The 17,029-nt window shown below is 31.8% G+C and overlaps 1 protein-coding gene across 2 annotated transcripts in view; it reads left to right on the forward strand.

The window, feature by feature from the left end:
- Nucleotides 1–1,061: 1,061 nt before the first annotated feature.
- LOC143192384 (fatty acyl-CoA reductase wat) overlaps nt 1,062–17,029 on the forward strand; it is a 34,382-nt gene continuing 18,414 nt past the window's right edge. The window contains exon 1 of one of the 2 annotated variants that reach the window (XM_076397725.1): nt 1,062–1,219. The gene's annotated coding sequence lies outside the window, so the exon portion shown is untranslated. Of the gene's footprint in view, nt 1,220–1,352; nt 1,414–17,029 lie in introns of those variants that run through there. The other variant, XM_076397724.1, reaches the window with a different exon arrangement.

Below are 17,029 nucleotides of genomic sequence, written 5' to 3' on the forward strand. Positions count from 1 at the left end.
TAAATCTATATGTTTTTTAGTTAGCCATAACCCTCGAAAGATGCGTGGATAAATTTGACAGCAGCATGATATGTCCATCATCTCATTAACGAATATTTGGTTATGAGAAAGCTTTGTGCAAAGTGGGTGCCGCGCGAGCTCACCTTTGACCAAAAACAACGACGAGTTGATGATTCGGATCAGTGTTTGAAGATGATTAACCGTAATAAACCTGAGTTTTTACGTCGATATGTGACATTTCACTTCGAAATCCAATCGACAATCATCCGAGTGGACTGGACACGATGAACCCGCTCTAAAGCGTGGGAAAACTCAACAGTCAGCTGGTAAGGTTATGGTGTCTGTACTGGGATGCGTATGGAAAAATTTTCATTGACTACCTCGAAAAAGGAAAGACCATCAACAGCGATTATTACATAGCGTAATTACACCGTTTGAAGGACGAAATCGCCGAAAAACCGCCGCATTTGAAGAAAAAGAAAGTATTGCTTCACCAAGATAATGCACCGTGTCGCAAGTCAGTGAAAACGATGTCAAAAATCCATGAATTGGGCTTTGAATTGCTTTCTCATCCACCGTATTCTCCAGATCTGGCTCCCAGCGACTATTTCCTCTTCGCTGATCTCAAAAGAATGCTCGCCGGAAAGAAATTTTCGTCGAATGAAGAGGTGATCGACGAAATTGAGGCCTATTTTGAAGCAAAGGACAAATCATATTACAAAAATGGTATCGAAAAGTTGGAGGGTCGCTATAATCAGTGCATCACCCTTGAAGGGAATTATGTCGAATAAAAAAAAGCTAATTTTGCCAAAAAAAAAGTCTTTTATTATGGTAGGCCGGGGACTTTTAATTGACCTGTTAAACACAGAAAGTTTTTCATCGGTTTTCCTCAACAGGATTAGCAAGGCATCCCCTCCCTATCCTATCAGTAACAATTACGTTAAATATTAATAAATCCACATGCGTAATGTAATTTCAATAAATCCCGTCGCAAATATACGTCATAACCGACGACGATCCCCGCCCCCTTCTCCAAAACAACCGATTGATGTTAGGTTAAATAATTGTCGATTGCCGGACAAGTGCAGTCGATTTTTTTTGTTAGTTCTTGTGGTAGTGGTTGCTGGACGCGAACTGATAGGGAAAGCTCGGCCGCTCCATCGCGTCATTTGGTCTGTGTTTTCGTACGTACTCTTGGTGTCGTGTCGCAATTCAAAAGGTAAGTCTCGATATGAGCCGGATTTTTTTTCAGAAAAATGTACGGGATTTTATTGCTCTATTGTGTACCGTCGATAAATATAATAATTCGTGTTAAATAATAGCGATATTAAAACTCTTTATGACTATAAATATGGTTTAAATTTATTAACGTTTACCGTTGGTTTCAAGTAAGTTGAGTATTCTTCGATTTCTGTGAGTAGAAAACTGTTATTCTTTATTTCCATAGTTAGTAAACATATTTCTAATGTTAGAAATAGTATTATATGGTTTCTGAGAGGACGTCTATTATATTTTTTATTGAAAATATTGATGGGGAATATTCATTTCAAAGCTTTACTTGAAATTTAATTGTTTCTGATCTAATTATCTATAGGCAAACAATTAAAAATGCCTTTATTTTGATTAATATATTGAAAAAATATATTTTTGAACCTGGATATTTTAGAATTGCCTACTCTCTCTCTCTCTCTCTCTCTCTCTCTCTCTCTCTCTCTATATATATATATATATATATATATATATATATATATATATATATATATATATATAGATTATGTTCGTTAAAATAACGATTGGTTTCAATAAAACTGAAGCTTCCCCAAGAACAGTATCTAAAATAGCATTTCTTCATATTTTAATTATTGCTAAATTAATTAATAACTTCTAAGTTTTTGAAGGATCTCTATAATATTTTTTTAATAAAACTTTGTGTGGTATGTTTATTTTATTGCGTTTCTTGCAATTTACCAGTTTTTGATGAAACTGTTTTGTGATACTTGTATATGACTAGTACATTTACAAAATAGATTTGTACTGTGGATGTCTTAGATATTTTTATTTATTTTTATAATACATGCAATAAAATTATAGTTTTCAATAAAACTGAAGCTTCCCCAAGAACAGTATCTAAAATAGCATTTCTTCATATTTTAATTATTGCTAAATTAATTGCAAACTTCAAATCATGAATCAAAAAAGTTATTTTATTTATGAATGATGTTTTGTTTTACATCGTTGATCGTTGAATAAACAATCTTGCGATGCGTGTAATGTACTCAAATATCAAGTATTTACTGTATGCTACATGCAAAATCGGAAAACAAACAAAAATACCTCTCGCGTATGTGTGTTTTGAGCCGCGACAAGAAGAATCTCATTACCGATGCCTAGAAAAAGGCATTTAAATGATCTTTATACAAATACCTTCGGCATTTTTATGGCTTTAAACAATTTCGTATTTTTAAAACATCCGGTGAATTACCATTGTCGTTGTCAGTGTTGAATTAAGAGACTGATGGCTGTTTAACTGATGAATGTGTTTTGCTCTTTTTGTCCTGTGTGACACCTGTTGAGAAAATAATGTCCTTCTTGAATACATAGTCGTTAACATATATGGTTAAATGAATGCGAATATATTAAAATATAGATTGCAAGTCGAAGGATATCTTAATTGAAGATGACTGGTCATTATGATTATTTATTTATAGAGAGAAAAACCTATTACCAACACACCCGTTTGGGTTTATTAACAAGCATTCAGCAATTGACCAGGTCCACAGAATAACAGATTACAGATGTTCACAGATTCTTAGATGTTCGAAGCACAAGCCTTCGATAAGGTTTGGCATGAAGGCCTTGTTCATAAACCACAGAAAATGCTTCAAAAACAACACACCGAACTATTAAAATCGTACATTACAACCAAAATATTTAGAGTCAAACAATAAGAAGTTTACTCTACAATAAAAAAAGCTAAAGCAGGTGTACCACAAAGAAGTGTACTGGGACCAATGCTATATCTACTCTATACTTGTGATATACCACAGTTAGAAAATACTACGATGGCAACATTTGCCGATTATACCGCGATTATAGCTGTCGGGGACAATGGTGAAGAAGCCTCACGAAAATTACAACAGGCAAGTGACAATATAAATAATTGGACACAAGCTTGGAAAATAAGAATTAATGAAAGTAAATCTGTACATATGCAGTTCACTTATAAACAGACCGTACAAGCACCAATAACATTAAATAATATTATCATTCCATATAGCAACAACGCTAAATATCTCGGAATGAATCTTGATGCAAAACTTCGCTGGAAAAAACATATAAAGAAGAAAAGAATAGAACTGGACATGAAATATAGGAAAATGTAATAATTGTCTAATTGGAAGAAAATCACAATTATCAGTACATAATATATAACGTTCATTAAAATAATGATTGGTTTCAATAAAACTGAAGCTTCCCCAAGAACAGTATCTAAAATAGCATTTCTTCGTATTTTAATTATTGCTAAATTAATTACTAACTTCTAAGTTTTTGAAGGATCTCTATAACATTTTTTAATAAAATTTTGTGGGGTACGTTTATTTTATTGCGTTTCTTGCAATTTACCAGTTTTTGATCTACTTTATATGTAAACTGTTTTGTGATACTTGTATATAACTAGTACATTTACAAAATAGATTTGTACTGTGGATGTCTTAGATATTTTTATTTATTTTTATAATACATGCAATAATTCGTGTTAAATAATAGCGATATTAAAGCTGTTTATGGCTTAAGTTTATTAACGTTTACTGTTGTTTTCAATAAAGTTATTTTTTATTTAGATGGTTATTAAAAATACTTTTTATGTTTAACATAATATTATATGGTTTTAGGGGTAGTTTCTATTATATTTATTAATAAAAATATTGGAGACTTATTTACTTTAATGGCTGCATTAAAAAATATATGTGTTTTGTGGATATTTTAGAATTTACTTGTTTTTCAATTACCTCTTATTTATTACTAATACGCTAAATAGTATTGATATTATAACCTACTATATCTATTAATATAACTTATGTTCATTAAAATAATGATTAATTTTAATTTTTAACTTATTTTATAACATTATATTGATTGCAATATTGAAAAGATAGATTTATATTAGAATTTACTTAATTTTTATTTCCCAATTCTTTATTTATAATACGTACAATAATTTATGCTAAATAATAATGATATTTAAAGCATGTATGACTATCAATCCAGCAAACATTAATTAAAAGTTTTGATTGAGTTTAGTTTCACTGAAAGTGAAGCTTTGTAAAGCTCTCTAAGTATAACGGATAAAAAACGATTTCTTGATATTTAAATTAATAATAAAATTTTATATGGGTTTAAAATAAAATTATGTTTTTAACATAACTAATTGAGAATATTTGTTGAAATTGGGTACTGTGAATAAAATACTATTTATTTTTTAAATTGTTCTTAAACATATTATTACAGTAGTTTTTGGTTCAATAATGCCGATATTTTAACAGTTTAAGATTGCTACATTGCTTGTTGTTATTTAAATATGACTAATTTGTATATGGGTATTTAAATATATTTTTAGAATCTTTTAAAATAATTATGTATTGTGTTGATCGATAATTGATATATTACTTCGAATTGGCCGTTTATTGGTTTTATTAAATATACATATCATTTAAATGCGCATGCTTGATGAATATGTTGGTTGTTTCTCTATTTGTTTCACAGCTTGAATGATAGTATTGTATAGTAATCGTGACTGCTGTATTCACGCGTTCATTCAGTTTAGAATAACCGCATCAACAATGCGTCCAGCATGTATATGCATTTCGTACTCGACAACCTTTTATGGATCACAAATAATGAAAACCAAAATGACATTCTGTGATACTATTGATTGTTTATGTTGCTTGCTTCTTGGAACTTAAAAACGTACCACGTATTTCCATTTAATTTTCGAAAAAAATGCTAAACAGCTCGAATATTTCAATGATTCTACAGGGAATGGAGAAAATAATATGAACACCCGACATATATAGAGTATTTATTTGTTGATAAAGTGTTGAGCAATTATATTCTTGTAAAATAGCTGTGATTCTTCACGGAATAGATTCGTAGAGTGTCTGATTAGTATCCAACTGAATGTTGTCGTACTCTTGTACTAAAATATCCGTCCAATGATGTTGGAGATGAAAATGTACCCATCACAATAAGGCTCCTCTTAATGCTGATAATGTTCATTTATGCTGATATCTGGAAATTGTTTTGGTTAAGGAAAATGTCTTGTTATATATTCTGGTGTTCTTCCAAACAAGACTGAACCTTTGTGACTGTATATATGGGCGCCTTATCATCTTGAAATATGGCAATGTTTGACAGCAATATGTCGAGATATTCATCACATTAATCTGATCAGTGTTGGAATGAGAGGACCTGTTGAATACCACGATGTTACCACAAAAATCATAACCGAATGTTCCTTATGTTTGATTGTAGAAAGCGGGCAGTTCGGACCTTTATAATAAGTTTCTTTTGGGGTTCTATATACATATACCCGTCAGTTTGTAGGAAGCAATAACAGGTCAATTGAAAAGCCCCCGGCCTATCATAGTAAAACACATTTTTGTGGCAAAATTAGTTTTTTATTCAACATAATTCCCTTCAAGGGTGATAAACTGATTATAGTGACCCTCCAAATTGTCGATACCATTTTTGTAGTACGATTTGTCCTTTGCTTCAAGATAGGCCTCAGTTTCTGCGATCTCCTCTTCATTTCCCGAAAATTTCTTCCAGCGAGCATTCTGATGAGATCTGAGAACAGGAAATAGTCGCTGAGGTTCATCGTGTGCAGTCCACTTGGATGACTGTCGATTGGACTTCGGAGTGAAATGATGGAGCCATGTTTCATCCATTGTAACATATCGGTGCAAAAACTCGGGTTTATTACGGTTGATCATCTTCAAACTGCTCCGAATCATTAACTCGTCGTTGTTTTTGGTCAAAAATGAGCTCGCGCAACAACCACTTTCCTCATACCCAAATATTCGTGGATCGTTTTGATGTATACGTTCATTTGATATCTTTAGAGTGTTTGCTATTTCATTCAATTTCAATTTACGGTCATTCAAAATCATTTTGTGGATTTTTTAAATGTTTTCGTCGATAACAACCTCTTTTGGGTGTCCACTGCGTCCTCCGTTCTCGGTGCTCATTTCACCACGCCTAAACTTAGCATACCAATCCTTGATCCAAATCAAGTTTTCGCTTCAACTGTATTGTTTTCTTTCAAAAAGCAATATTTTATCAACACGCGAAATTCCTATTTATCCACTTTTTTCTGAATAACAAAAGTTGCTTCCCTCAAAATGCTATAATTCACAAACTAATGATCCGACAGCTGTCAAATTTATAGACGCATCTTTTGAGGGTTAAGGCTAACTAAAAAATATATGGATTTAATTCTAGTAGCGCCATCTATATATCAGGCCGGGGAATTTTCAATTGACCTATTATAAACCATGATTATGTGGACTCTAGCACTTCATCCAATCGTTATACCACTTATTTCATATGCTCTTTTAAGCATTAGTAACCGGTCCATATTATTATCTAACCTTTTGTTTCCATTCAAGGCTTCATCCGTGATGATAAAATGAAGCAAAATATCGTATGTGCTACCTTTGAATGTACTTTTGCTCCATTATAAACGTATTAATTTATATACAGTCAAAAGGTACTTTAATCATTAACTATTTATATTTCAACAGACGTTATAAGCACAAGAATCAAAAAAGTTATTTTATTTATGAACGATGTTTTGTTTTACATCGTTGATCGTTGAATAAACAATCTTGCGATGCGTGTAATGTACTCAAATATCAAGTATTTACTGTATGCTACATGCAAAATCGGAAAACAAACAAAAATACCTCTCGCGTATGTGTGTTTTGAGCCGCGACAAGAAGAATCTCATTACCCATGCCTAGAAAAAGGCATCTAAATGATCTTTATACAAATACCTTCGGCATTTTTATGGCTTTAAACAATTTCGTATTTTTAAAACATCCGGTGAATTACCATTGTCGTTGTCAGTGTTGAATTAAAAGACTGATGGCCATTTAAATGATGAATGTGTTTTGCTCTTTTTGTTCTGTGTGACACCTGTTGAGAAAATAATGTCCTTCTTGAATACATAGTCGTTAACATATATGGTTAAATGAATGCGAATATATTAAAATATAGATTGCAAGTCGAAGGATATCTTAATTAGAGATAATTGGTCATTATGATTATTTATTTATAGAGCGAAAAAACCTGTTACCAATACACCCGTTTAGGTTTATTAACAAGCATTCAGCAATTGACCAGGTCCACAGAATAACAGATTCCAGATGTTCACAGATTCTTAGATGTTCGAAGCACAAGCCTTCGATAAGGTTTGGCATGAAGGCCTTGTTCATAAACCACAGAAAATGCTTCAAAAACAACACACCGAACTATTAAAATCGTACATTACAACCAAAATATTTAGAGTCAAACAATAAGAAGTTTACTCTACAATAAAAAAAAAGCTAAAGCAGGTGTACCACAAAGAAGTGTACTGGGACCAATGCTATATCTACTCTATACTTGTGATATACCACAGTTAGAGAATACTACGATGGCAACATTTGCCGATTATACTGCGATTATAGCTGTCGGGGACAATGGTGAAGAAGTACAAGCACCAATAACATTAAATAATATTATCATTCCATATAGCAACAACGCTAAATATCTCGGAATGAATCTTGATGCAAAACTTTGCTGGAAAAAACATATAAAGAAGAAAAGAATAGAACTGGACTTGAAATATAGGAAAATGTACTGGCTAATTGGAAGAAAATCACAATTATCAGTACATAATAAATTGCTATTATATAAGCAAATACTGAAACCTATATGGACATACGGAGTTCAATTATGGGGATGTTCTGCAAAGAGTAACATAAAAAAAATACAAATTTTTCAAACAAAATCCTGAGAGGTATTGTGGGCGCACCCAAATACTATTGGACTGATTATCTACATCGATGCCTTCAGATACCCACAGACAGTCAAGAAATCAAGAAAATTGCAAGGGGGCATGAGGAAAGACTCCATTCTCATGAGAATATTGAAGTATTGCAGCTTTTGGATACCACCAGAAAAGGACACAGACTCAAAAGAATCAAACCATCTGGTGTTGTGTACTGTTGTGTGGTGATGTGCCTATATTAAAAAATACAGCGGTAACATGTATAAACATTATTTCACCAGAGACTGAGATAAGGCCGATGGGTCCTTCTAGTTATATACCTAGATTTAAGTGATGATAAAGACAAATTGTAAGTTAGTCGGATGGTGTAACTGGTAATGTCTTTTATTTTTTATTATTTTAGAATTCTGTTATGTGAGGGTATTCTTCATGTTCATCATCATGAATCAGCCATTGGTGCTCAATGTTAGTCATAGATCTTTTTGCACAAATTTGAACTACGTTTTTAACGGTTTCAACTATGATTTCTTATAGTCATACGGATATTCAGAGATGTGGTGTACGAATAACAATGTATGATTTGAAGCACTTGCATAGAGAACATTTCCTTTCAAAAAAATTGGTGGGACAATCAAAAATTGGAATAGAATAGGCTTCTTTCCTCTTGGGATCATAAAACATTTTTATTTGTCAATCAAGATGGATATGCTAGAACTGTTAGTCAATGTAAAATTATTACACTTTCTGTTGCTATATTTAGAATTATTATTTGGTTCAAAGATATATTTAATAACATTTTTGTTCATTCTATATCAAATAAGATGTAGACATTTTAATAAATTAAAACTAATGTCAAGGGCAAGTTGATTATATCAGATTGGACGAAGATGTAAATCTTTTTGTGGAAAATTATATAGAGAAACCTTGAAACATTGCTTTGTCAAATTTGATGACTTAAATTGTATCGAACAGAACAATTTGGGGTGAAATAAACGAAAATTCACGTTGAATTTATCTAATTTTTAGATATTTTAGATTTCTAAAGATATGTGACATAAATTGTAATCCACTAACTTTTGTAAAATGTAATTCTCATCGTATAACTTAACAACTAAGTTTCATATAAAATTTGTTATAGCGTCATTTAATTCAGTATAAAATACTCTATAATTGCTGTAATTTTCATTAAACTGTGATTATTTAAAAAGAAATAACAGCAAAAAAAATATATGAAATTGCCAAAAACTACAAATATTCACGACTATATACATGGAAAAAGTGCTAGACTAGTTTAATCTCTCAGATAAGGATGAAACTACCAAAATATATGTAGTTTGGGATGAAATAAAGAAAAATCCACGTTCAATTTCTCTAAAAGTTATATTTCTTAAGATACGTTATATATATGCCGAAAAAACTAAACACAATATAAAATTTCTTATACCATTCATTTCACCGTAAAATTCTCTATAATACTGAGGAAACGATAGCAAAAAAATACAAAAACCGCCAAAATCTCAATTTCCACTAGCTGAGACATGGACCTTAAAAGTTTTCTTCATATTCACACGAAAACTGTAACTGTGTTGGATAATTTTAAACCATATTATATTTTTTGTAACTTATCTCGATATGTGGCTGTTTAAAATTTAATATAGAGAAACCATAAAACTTAAAAGCATTTTTCCACGTATGGTTATAATCAATAATCTTTTAAAACAACTAATAACAATGCCGTCTTCGTAGAAATTTGCATTTTCAGAACTGATTACGCCTTGAACTTGTGACTAGACTGTTTATTATCACATTTAAATTGAAGTCTTTTACCATATTGTATGTAAAATTGGTCTTGATGTCTTTTCCACGACTGTAAAAGTATTTGTAGATATAAGTATGTAGTAATTGTATTATTTTATGTAAAGAAATCCCTACGGGGAATTTATTTTATAAACAAAATAGCTTTTTAATATTATTTTCTATGATAGTTGCTAAGAATTTTAATAATACTTTTTAGTCTAGTTCTGTTCAATAATATATCATCAAAAGAGAGTCGTGGAAAGAATGACTGTTTTATCATATTCTAGTAATTCGTTTTTATTTTATATTTTTTTTTGAACGTTAATTTTTTTTATTAATATGTAAGACAGTGAATGGGGGAAAAAGTAATTTCAGTTTTATGTTCTTGAATCCGAATTTATTCATATAAATTTAAATATTAATCAATAAGATCGTATTGTTTTGAATTTTATGTAGTAAACCATAATTCTGCCACTACAGAATTTTTGGGCGAAAAACTGAATTAAGTGAACCCTTAAATGAATAATAAATAAAATTAGTTAAATTATATGAACGATAAGTAGAAAAAATATGTTTATACCTTTAAGAACGTAATTAAACATACTGAATCAGATAAATACATTAATTTATTGTTAAATAGTCAATGTTAGTATAGATGGTGAAACTTTTTTGTTCCCTGTTATGAGTTTAACGAACTTAAACATTGCTTCTTTCTCTGTAGTTGTCACCCTAACAAAGTAATCGAAGTCACACGATGCAAGATCCAGTGAATTATGTGGATGCTCTCATAGTGGGATGCTGTATTTGGCTAAAAATGTGTTAACTTACCCGTTGGTTTTTGGTTGAGAACCTGTGACTTTTCATTAATAATTCTGTTTGTTCTTCTTTTATTATTTACGTTCAGCGAGAATCTGACGGCAGGGGTGCCGATTATGTTTTGACTTTTGGGGAACCCAGTGAAGGTACATAAATAAAATAATAACACAATAATCATAACGTTTAAATTTTGTTTTGTTCATTTGAGCTTTTGAAGCTTTTATTGACGTTTTCCTATGGAAACGTATGAAATTCTTCACATCTCTAGGAGGAGGATCTCTAGGAGGTTTTCTCTCAATGATGTAGGTAAAAAGTAATAAGTCGAATAGCTCGTGCTACTGGAAAGTTTGTTTCTCAAAGACGGTACGTATAGAAGAGACTAAATATTATAATCAAACTAGCGACCCGCCCCGGCTTCGCACGGGCATAAAATATATATGCCTATGTCACTCAATGAAAACATGATTAAAATCGATCCAGTATTTTTGGTTCATTCATTACTGCCCTTGGCCTGCACGCATTAAATTTGGAGTAAAACAATTCCTCTTCCCCTATACTTACTATGAAGATTCCTGCTATCTTTGGAATATCTAAATTCATACAATTTTTATTACATTACACATTTTTAAACGCAAATTTTAAATTTGTAATATCTCCGAAAATATTTGTTTAATTTACATGCTGTAAGGAACCATATTGATCTATATTAATTGCACACTGTATTTAAGGTACTTAATTCGATAAGGATTAATGCCGTATTGCTTAAAATAGCTTCGTAAATAAACCATTTTCTCACGTAAAAAGTAAACAATAAAAATGGTTAATGTGGGTTATCCCTAAAAGATAAACATATACCATCGCGGACTTTTTTGTAGACCTTTTTATGGTGTACAATACTGTAGTACATTAATTTGATCTAACTCGTAGGGTTAGGCAGCGTTTTTGCTAATTGCTAAATAAGCCTAAAAAAATAGGTTAATTTACGACATCACGTTAGAAACCTCTAAAATTAGCAATGTTGCCTTAGTATATTATGCATGTATTATACATATAAACCTTCCTCTTGAATCACTCTATCTATTGAAAAAAACCGCATCAAAATCCGTTGCGTAGTTTTAAAGATTTAAGCGCACATAGGGATATAGGGACAGAAAAGGCGACTTTGTTTTATACTATGTAGTGATTCCGTTTCTTTCGAACGTTTATCTTACCAATCCTTTTCTATCGTTCTAAGACTTCAGAAAGTTTTACAGTCTGATATCTATAAACTGGATGCTTTTTAGATGTGATATTTAAGGTAAATTCTACATGTTTTTCTCTTTTTTTTCTGTTGAAGAACAAATCCAGAGACGCAGATTACAACGATTCTTCGAAAATGTCTATTTAATAAACATCATTACAAATACATAATCTGCTAAACATTAGGATATGCTTGTATCAATAAATAATATGTCTCAGCAGCAGCAAAAGAAAAAATAATAGTGAGATAGACTGTATTCGAGTAAGGGCCTTTCATACGAAACCTGTGTCGGTCTCTTTTAAGACTCAGAATCATTTAATAGTCTCGTAGAACATACTTCTTACATGCCAGATCTAGTGATGTGTTATTTTGGGCTATTTGGGGCTCAAAATGATTTATTACGATAAGGTGTTAGTTAGAAGAGCATATAGTCGATCCAATTCAACAGTTATGATTTTTTTAATGTATACTCGCCGATTTCTCTTTCAATTATAGGCCGATTTTCAAAATTCTTTTTTTAATCGAAAGAGTGCACTTCCGATGTGGTCCCATTGGAACCAATTCAGGATCTGATGGAGAAAGGGGGGGATCGAGGGAAAAATAAGGTTTTTGTTTATTTTTATTTAGTTGTTATAACGATTATTATATACATATTTTAATTTCAAACGTTTTTTTTTGTTAAAAATGTAAGTTTGACTATTTTTTCCTTTTTTGGGTTCCCTATTTATTTTTTGTTCGGTTTGAAGTCGGTTCAATTTTTTTTGTTATAAATATTTTATTAACTAGTGTAAAATGAGAAGGAAAAATCCGTTCCGAGTTTGAAACAAATTTTACATTTTTACAAACTACATTTAGCAGTATATTCGACGTCATCTATGACTGTTTTATTGGATGGGTTACAGTAGAAGTTTGGAGAGTATTCCTCAGGACTAGAGCACTTTTAAATTATGAAAAGAGGGAATCGTTTACTGTGTTATTGCAAAAGATTATTATAATTATAAAACTGTGGTAGTTTGTATCATAGTTATTTCATCAGAAACTCGAAAAATGTTTCGTTAAATCGCATTTATAACAATAAATGTGACATAGCTTTCAGATATAGTCGGTTTAATCACCACACAGACGGCTATAAATAAATTACAGTCGTACTTTCATGGCTATAGCCCATTACTTAGCTAATGACACAGCGTGAATACTGAAAAGCCAACTGTACCGGACGATATTCAAAGTCTTTTATGCGATATAGTTTATTGGGTCACTCGTGTATTTTTTCTGCGCTGCTAGTGCTTGATTTTTTTTATATAAATAAAATTTTCATTCATTCGAAAACCTGTTCGCGATATGTATCATCATAACCTCGTAAATTACACGAACTATCGTTTTATTTTGATCCGGACCGTTCCATTAACAGGTTTTTTTCGTCGAAAGATATGCTAATCGGCGGCCTTGTATGTCGACAAGAGTAAACGCTCCGAAGAGATGCTACAATTAAATTTAGCAACTAGGCGTCATTATTTTCTTTAAGCAAAAATCCTGAATCCTCTTGTGTAGATATGGGAAAAAGGAATCCCAGTTCCAAAAGGGGTTTTTTCGAATTTTAAACTTCATTCTGTTTTTTTCTGAGACTACTAAATTTTTAGCTAAATCAAGCGAATAGAAGTCATTTTTCGAAAATAATCTGCATCATTTTCAAGACAGTGGAAATATTTATTTATATAAAGTATTTTTTGGTATTCATAGTATTTGTTTAAACTAGGAGTTTATCTGGACTGGACCTCGGCATTAAGTCTACCGACTGGCGAAAAATCATCCCAGAAGACATCCGGTCTTACCCTCCTGGTTACTGGCGTGACTGGTATCGTTTTCCATGTCTGATTTTTCACTCTTGCGTAGGATGGATAATCACAAATATTATACAGTGATAAACATAAATTTACGACCATGTCCCAGCAGGATTCAAACCCGCGACTATCGCAACAGTAGTCGTGTCGCCTTTACTACTGTTGAATTTATTGACGTGTGTATGTCCCCGTCTAGGCCTAGCCGGGACCTCAACATTACTTATACCAGTCTCACGGGCGATTTCTCTCATGGAACTTTTCGTATTTCGCTGCACTCGCCTCTCTTCTTGTATTTTCTGGAAGCCGATTGGTAATTTCATCGGCGAAATAGCTCCAGAATGTCACTATATTTGTTTGACATCCTAAAACATGGCAAAATAATGTTTAGCACATGATAACAAAATTAGTTTATTATGCTACAATACAATACTTTCCTGTTAGTATAAATTAAAATTTCATGCAGTTGTTTTGTTACACAATATATTAATAATATTTTGTTATTACAATATAGAGAAAATTTTCGTATTTATTAAAATATTAAAATGACTTAAAAGCAAGATGTGTAAGTCAACAAATACTTAAATACATAACTGATTTGACGTAACGGATTTAGATAGTTATTCAACAGATTCGACGATGAAGAAAGGACAAACACCAAGGAGGAAACAGACGTAGCGATGGTAAATAGTCGAAATGGTGTGCGGTAAGAGTTCACCATGACCATGACAACATTTGGTTTAACGTGCCGTGTTAAAAGTGTAATTTATCGGTTGGGTAATCTCATTTACATATTTATTATTATTCGGCTTTTTTTATATTAATTTCATTGTTATATGATCGATGATCTTTCAATGAAAAAATAGTTTTACGATTTACAGCTTTCTTGGCTTGAAATAAATGTTATTATTCAGTTGTTCTTCTTCTTATAATATATGAAGACGTTTCCACAGGTGCCTTTTGTCAAATTCTTATTCTCACCAGAATTTCTCGACATATGATATTAATTAGAAGTCTCAAGGCACCAAATCTGTCGAATACAACGGGGGTTCTTATTTAATAGAAATTTCTGACTAAAACTCCACTTTATACTTTTAATATTGGTTAAAATTCTTCTTTAACAATTAACAAATAAATATTTTATATAATTTTTTAACATCTTTCTCAAGATACTGTGTATAAATAATGTGTGGCTTTCAGAAGGCGCTATGTCTGGGAAGTAGGCTGGGTACTGCCGAACTTTTTGAACCTATCTGAGTTGCAATCAATCAATCAAGTGCAATATAAGCTAGTTGAAAGTTCTTTAAGAGTTTTACTGTAATGTTTATCGCCCCCCAAGTTGTTTAAAAATTTTACAATTATTTGATATGATTAAGTACCATCTCCATAAGTTTCTGAAAGTGTTTGATGAGTTTTGGCATCAGACCTCTTAATATCAAACAGCAAAGGCGTCGGTATATTTTAAATAAAAAAATAATATTAAACTGGAAACCGTTATTTTATGTAGAAAATGTCAAAACCAAAGAACTTAACGGCTAGGCGACTTTGTTTAACCATTGATTATACATATTTACGAATACGCAAGTTCACAGATATAGATGATCAAAATACATTATTCCAAAGAGAATTGTCACTGGTTTACTTGTTGAAACTAGGGATGTTGACCACCGAAAAGAAATCGATATTTCGGAGGAAAAAAATATCGATATTTTCTTTGTAATAAGTATAAAAAATATCGATGTTTTACAAAAAATATATCCATATATCTAAAAAGAAATAAAACTAGTGAAAGATTGGACTAAAAAATTTTTTTTTTCTAAATCCCTTAAAAATAGTGATATTTTTAATAAATATTTAAAATTAAGTAACAAGGTTTATTCTGAAAAAATATCGAAAAATATCGATTTTTTTCAGAAAATATCGATATATCGATATTTTTTCTGCATCCCTAGTTGAAACATATGCATAAGGACTTAGAAAATGTCTTCGTAATTTAAGACATTGAAACAATATGTTCCTTCCTGTCTATTAGTTGTTTTAGTCCCAAATGCAAATTCGGTTTTGTGAAAAAATCGACAAATAGACTTCCTGTCTCTCAAAATAGAATGATCAACATTTTAACAATTATTTCATTTCAGTATATAGTATCCTTAAGGGCATTTTATTTGAAGGAGTGTTGTTTATAATCACTAGCAATGCTAGATATTTACAGAAAACATTGGCACCGTGATATAACATTTTGTGGGAAGGCATTTTCTCAAACAAAACGATGATATAGTTAAAGACATCGTATAAAACTGAAAAAAAAAACAAATGACTGGCGATGATCTCGACGGTCCGCCGAACCGCTAGGCCGTTCGAATCCGAGGCCCGCTACGATCTGGAGTTCGATCACGAATTTTCGTTCTTACGTCAAAAGGAGGCATCCGTTCCACTGAAATCGAATCGAATGACGCGCGACACATTTTGATTAGCACGGACGTGATGAGTACCGTATAGCAAGAACAGTAAACGTTGAAGATGAACGAAAAGGCCGAACACTCAGTTTGAGAGATTGAAATTTGGAAGTTTTTTTTTTGAATATATTTTAAAGTCTTCTTTAACCAACTAGGAGTTTATCTGGACTGGACCTACAGTTTAACGTGGGCTCCGAACCACGGTCCTCAGCTTTAAGCCTACGTACTGGCGAGTGACCAACTTTAGAAATCATCCCAGAAGACAGCCTGGTTACTGGCGTGACTGGTATCAGTTGCCTTTACCACTGCGCCACCAAGCCGGCATCTATAATTTAATACAATAAGTTGTGTTGAGCCACTGTTCAAGTACAACAGTGTCAAGAAGTCAGCGTCGCAGCCTGTTTGTTTTAAAACAAACATATTGTTCACTTCAACGAACTCGTAGTTGCAAAATGCAACAAAAAAAATAGAACGAAGGTTATCTCGCATTATACATTCCCTTTTCCGTCTATATTTCTTCAATAGCAATTACGTTATTTTTTGATTATTTCTTTATCACCGTTAATTATAATTCAAAAAGCATAATTTCATACAAATTCAATGTCAGACTCGATACTAAATGAGACGGTTTTTACAATGTATCGACTGTACCGTACGTTGTGTTTCTAATAGGCGTTTTAGTTATCAGTGCTGTGTAATAATTTGAAATATTGTTACTTTTGTCGTCTAAAATATTGTATTCTTTTGATAATTTGACAATATCGATAGAGGATCCACTAATTGCTTCATTATATCCAGCTATTTATTTTCAATAAAATGTACATAATAG

The sequence above is a fragment of the Rhynchophorus ferrugineus genome, unplaced genomic scaffold (assembly GCF_030347505.1).
Source record: "Rhynchophorus ferrugineus isolate W39M unplaced genomic scaffold, kcgeb_rfMv2 rfM3, whole genome shotgun sequence".
NCBI classification, from domain to species: Eukaryota; Metazoa; Arthropoda; class Insecta; order Coleoptera; family Curculionidae; genus Rhynchophorus; species Rhynchophorus ferrugineus.